Raw genomic sequence first — 6,000 nt, forward strand, 5'->3', positions numbered from 1 at the left:
GAGGGATACTCAGAGCAGATGCATAGAGCCCTGGAGAGACAAAGGAGGGGCCTCTAGGGAGTGATTGCAGAGAGCCACAGGAGAATGCAAATGATATGCAAAATATGCAAACCATTAGTGATTAGTTGTGGGTCAACAGCTCCGGGTCCCTCTGAGTAATAAGTTGGCAACTCAGAGTGCAGAGCGTCTGATTGGGCCCAGGGGAAGATCCAAGGGCTGGCCTTGGTGGGCCTGGACTAGGACCTCTGACCCTTCAGGTCACCAGCCCTCCTCCGTCCCGTCCTAGTTATTTTCTGTTCAGCAAGGCTCACAGAAACCCCTGTTCATGCGCAAACTCTCCCTTCCTCCTTCTGCAGAGCTGAGGTGGCCACACCAGGCTAGCTTGCTCAGTAGATACTGGCTGGAGTCACTTCTCATCACCTCTCTTGAGTTTCTTTTCCTCCTGCTCCCTTCCTCAGCTCCTCCTCTGGCCTCCCCACCCCTGGCAGAGCATCTGAGAAACCCAGTCCCTCCTCTCTCCCTCCCCGCCTGTTAGTGGGACCTAGTCTTTAGTGCCCTTGTGACTCAGGACCAGCCAGCTTTGGAGAGTGGGGGGAAAGAGCCTGTGCTATCATTTCAGATTTTGGAGAAAGCCTGATTAGGGGAGCTGCCAATCCTGCTGGTCTCTCATGACCTGGGGGAAGGGACTTCCGCAAGCATCTCTGTAGCCCCGGCTTCTCATCGGGTCTTATTGCTCAGGTGGCAAGGTCTTCAGTGCAGACAGAACCCCAAGAAGTTGCTGCCTTCTGAATGCCTGGGCTTGCTCCCAGTACTTCTGTGGAAGAAATGTTTCCTTGGGGCTCTGCCACAGCGGGGGAAAGAGGAGTAAATCCGATCAATAACTGCCAAGTCCTTGCCTGGTGCCTCGCAGTGTCGGAAGGTACCTTAGAGTGCAGAGTGCCGGCGGGAGCAGGTTGGGGGCGGGGTTGGTACGGGCAGAATGGATTCCCAGAAGCCATCTGGGCTGAATCCGACCCTCACCAGTCTCAGACCAGCTTCCCTCTGCCAGGGTGGGCGCACCCTCTCAGGAACAGTCCCGCAGAAGTGACAGTTTCTTGCAAACAAGGCCTCCTGGAGACGCAGAGGTAGGGTTGGCAGGAGGCCACTGGCCCCAACCTTCACCCAGGGGAGAGACTGTAGGGATCTTTAGACCAGTGACTGGACGCCACGATCTGAACCTCAGTCATGGTGATGTGGGTAACCGTGGCGGGGGTGGGGGGTGGCGCACAGGGGTAGGAGGGGGCTGGGCTTGGGCTTGGGGAGGGGCTGGCAGTCTGAGCCATGTCGCAGAGGGTTGCTCATGCTGGCTTCTTTCCTAGCCTCCAGTCAGCTTTCCGGAGTGCTAACTCTTGGGGGGTAGGGATGGGGAGAGCTGGTCTTGACACACACCCTGCCCCCACAGTAACACTAGCAGTCAGACAGACAGGGGTAGCAGTCTGGGAGCTTACTCCAAAGTCTTCATCCTCCTGTCCCGTCCTGAGAGGGATACCAAGAGACAAAAGAGAGGAACTGAGGAGCCAGGAGACCGTCTGGCCTAGATGGTAATCAGATATCCAAGAATATTGTTCCCTCACTTGCAAAATGGGAATTATCCCACTCGCCTTCTGGGGCTGAGGCTGTCGGAGGAGGAGGAGGAAGAGAAGGAGGAGGAGGAGGAGGGTTAAGAGCAGGGAAGGCTCTTCAGCGCACAGGCTCTGAGGATCTCCTGCCAGGCTCATGGAGATGTGAAATCGGTCCAGCCTGGCCAGCAATATCTAACTCCCATTCTGAGAACTCTGTCTGCACCCTGCCTCCACCTTAAACCCCATCAGCCCTCCCCTCCCCCAGCCTCTGGGTGGGAGACCCTTCTTTCCCATCCCTAGCAGTCTCCTTGGTGACATTGTCAGAGTGGCTGGGAATCAGACCCCTGCCTCCTGGGGCCTCTCTGAGGGGAGCATAGCAGCCACTTTCTAGAGTCCCTTCCTCCTCCCTGTGGTGGCTCGGACACCCGCTGGCTGCCCATGACCTTCAAGCTGTAAGAGGATCCCTTTTCAGTTTCCCCAGCCTTCCCTGTGTGTCATCAGTCTGCAAGGCTGCTAACTGCAGCCACTAGGGGAGGATAGGATGGGGGGGGGGGTAGGGGCTGGCTCCTCTCCTGTGTGCCTGAGAAACAAAATAGACTGAGTAACTTTTCTCATCGTTGCCTGAACCCCCACCTCTCAAACTAAAGCAGAATGGAGGTATGGCTGGGAAATAGCCTGCAGAACTGGCCTGGATTCTGGGTGGTGTGGCCACCCCATTCCTACTCCCATTGTTTGATGGGGCTGGGATTAAGGGTGGGCCAAGGAAGAGATCCCAGGCAGGGCCTACATTAGGGTGTCTTACTGCCCTGGATGGTTTTTACGTCAACTTGACACAAGCTAGAGTCATCTAAAAGTAAGGAAACTCAATTGTGAAACTGCCTCCAGCTGTAAGGCATTTTCTTAATTAGTGATTGATCAGGGAAGGCACAGCCCATTGTGAGTGCTTCTGAGCCATGAGGAAGCAGGCCGAGCAAGCCACAGGGGGCAAGCCAGTAAGCAGCACCCCTCCATGGCCTCTGCATCAGGTCCAGCCTCCAGGTTCCTGCCATGTTTGAGGGTTTGAGTTCCTGCCTCGGCTCGCTTCTTTGTACCGTGACCTGGGATGTGTACTGTAAATAAACTCTTTCCTCCCCCAAGGTGCTTTTGGCCTTGCCTCTCATCACAGCAATGGAGACCCTAACTAAAGCACTCACTAACCTCAGGAATAAAATTCCAGAGCAGAATGTGTGTGGGGAGGGAGGAAGGGTCTTCAGTAATTAAGACAAGTTTTCTTTTTTTAAATAAAATACGTAAAAATCTCAGTTAGGGGCTGGGGAGATGGCCCGTTTGATAAAGAGCTTGTCACCTAAGCATGGCGACCTGAATCCGAACTCCAGCACCCACACTAAATACCTAGGGCCCAAGAGCATACACCAGTGACGCAGAGGCAGATCCCCAGGGCTCACTGGCAGCCACCCTGGGCTACCCTGTGAATCCTGAGCCCATGGGTGACCTGTCTCAAAAAACAAGGCTTCTGAGGAATGATGCCTGAGGTTGATCTGTGCCCCTTACACAAATGTACTCATCTGCACGCAATATGCACACACACACACACACACACACACACACAACTTGGTTTGGTTTGGTTTGGTTTTGGCTTTTGGTTTTTTAGCCCTCACTGTCCTGGAACTCACTCTGTAGGCCAGGCTGGCCTCAAACTCAGAGATCCACCTGCTTCTGCCTCCCTAGTGAGTGCTGGGACTAAAGGCGTGTGCCGCCATCACCCAGTTTAAAGATATTCTTTTCTTTTCTTTTAGATTTATTTATTTATTTTGTGTATATGAGTGCTCTATCTGCATGTACACCTGCAGGCCAAAAGAGGGCATCAGATACCAGTATAGATGGTTGTGATGCACCCTATGGTTGCCGGGAACTGAACTCAGGACGCCTTGAAGAGCAGGCAGTGCTCTTTAAACAGCTGAGCCATCTCTCCAGCCCCACATCAGACTTAATGCTAAACTAAACCCGTGTTTGTGCTAGGCAGAGGGAAGATCTCTTCCCTAAGAGGTTTATAACCTGCCTCCCATTCCTGTGGTAATGCTGAAGGACTCCGGGCTCATCCACCAGCCTTGACTGGGAGTGGAACCTGGAGCATCCACGTGGAACCCGCCTCATTTCAAGAGCCCTTAAGGAAGAGAGGCTGGAGAGATACTCAGTGGTTAAGAAGGCTCCTGCAGAGGATCCGGATTCAGGTCCCACACGAGGTGGCTCACAACTGACTGCCTTGTAACTCCAGTCCCAAGGGATCTGCCCCCCTCTGCCCCCCCCACCCTCACACCCCACCGTGCGCCATGGCACCAGTATTTACACGCGCACACCTACAATAGACACTTACATGTACATAGAACTTAAAGTATATATTTTTTAAGTCCTTAGAGGAGAAGAGGGAGAAGAAAGAGCCAGGACCAAGGATAGAAGTGCAGTATTGTTCTGACGCAGACTCAGAGCAATGGGATGCATTTGGGGTGCTAAGCTGGTGAGGGGGTTGCTTGGTGAGGAATGCCGACAGCTTCTAGAAGCCAGAAAAAAAAAAAGGCTCCCCTGGGCTTCCAGAAAGCAATGAAGTCCTGCCGGCACCTCGGTCTGAGCTCAGTCGGGATTCTGACTTACAGAACTGTAAAATAATAAATTTGCGCTGCTTCAAGGAGCTAAGCTAGCGATCATGTGTAACCGAGGGAACAAGAACGCAACAACGGTGAACGCACATTCTCTATCGGTGCCCGTGAGGGGCTGGTTCTAAGACCCCGTGCAGACAGCAAAATCCAAGGATGCGCTCGTCTCTTACTTAGAACGATGTATTTGTGTACAGCCCATGCACACTGGTCCAGTATGTGCTAATCCTCTGCAAATAGCAGTTTTACTGTGTCGTTTAGGGAATAATAATAGAGAAGAAAGGTCTGTGTCTGTTTACTTTCATCCCTAGTATTTTGTATTTGCAGACGGCTAAGTCTGCGGGGCTGCAGAGACTGCAGATACAGAGGGCTGATAAATAGAGATGGAACCGGAGAGTCTAGGCTTTCGGAGGACTCCGCCTTGGCTCTCCTGGCCACTCAGCTGGATCTTCAGGGGAGCTGGAGAAGGGTAAGGGGACAGGGCAGAACTGGCCAGACCTGAGGGCATCATGGCACTCCTGATGTTCACTGGCGGACACACACTTAGATTCAGAGTGGGCTGGGGGAGGAAGAGGGACGAAGAGAGGATCGAAGAGCATTAAGGTGCTAGGACCCCACCCAAAAAAGAGATCCCAGGCATTGGGCTGGAAAGAGAAGTTCAAGGTCAGAGACGGCACAGTTTTCTGCTGGCTTAATGCTGGTTGTATGATACGTATGCGTGTTAATGTTGTTAGCATGTTACTACTACTGAGACAGGCTCGCATGTAACCCAGGCTAGCTTTGAACTTGCTCTGTGCCTGAAGATGACCTTGAACTTCTGTTTATCCAGGCTCCACCTCCCAAGAGGTGAGATTTCAGGGGTGTGCCGCCATGTTGGGCTCTGCAGTGCAGAAGATGGAACTTGGGGCTTCGTACATGCTGAGTGAACCCCAACCCGAAACAAACGCTTCTGAATTAAAAAGATGCATGCTCGGAGTTAAAAAGTTAAACATTACAGCATCCGTAATAAGCCAGGCATCTCCACTCTAGCCTTTAACTGTAGCCTTGCCTCTGAGGCAGCCACTTTTAATTATTTTTGTTTTTCTAGGATTTATTTCAGGCAATTTAAAAGGAAAACCAAATATATTGCTCATTGTTATATTTTTACAGTCTGAAGTCTTGACTATCGGTCTCATGCTACAGAAGATGAAATGCTGCGCTTGATTCACCCATCCTCCACTTTTCTTCAGTTATAATTTTATCAATTTTAAAATTACACTTATTTATTTACTGTGTGTGTGTGTGTGTGTGTGTGTGTGTGTGTGTGTGTGTGTCTGACAAGAAGTCGTGTGAATCCGGGCATAGGAGTGCAGGACCTGAGTTAGGTGGTCTTCACTTGGTGAGCCATCTCACCAGCCCAATTTTTACCACTTTTAAATCAATGTTTGATGTTTATTATGGCTTCATAAATATTTAAGGCTGAGCAAAATAATGGGTCTTGGTTGTATTTTTAACTGTATTACTTCTCTCATTGAGTTAATTATTACTTCTATTTTTAAAACAATCGAATTCATTTTCTCAGTATTTATCAGGCATTCAATTCCAAAAAAAAAAAAAAGCACATGGGTGTTTTGTCTGCTTGTAGGTCTGTGGCTTCAGGGGCTTGGGATCCTGGGAAACTGGCGGTACAGATGGTTGTGAGCCACCATGTGGGTGCTGGGAAACAGAACCACTGAGCCATCTCTCCAGCCCCTCGACCCAAATTCTGT

Source organism: Acomys minous, assembly GCF_964271855.1.
Source record: "Acomys minous genome assembly, chromosome: 13".
In the NCBI taxonomy this organism is placed as follows: domain Eukaryota; kingdom Metazoa; phylum Chordata; class Mammalia; order Rodentia; family Muridae; genus Acomys; species Acomys minous.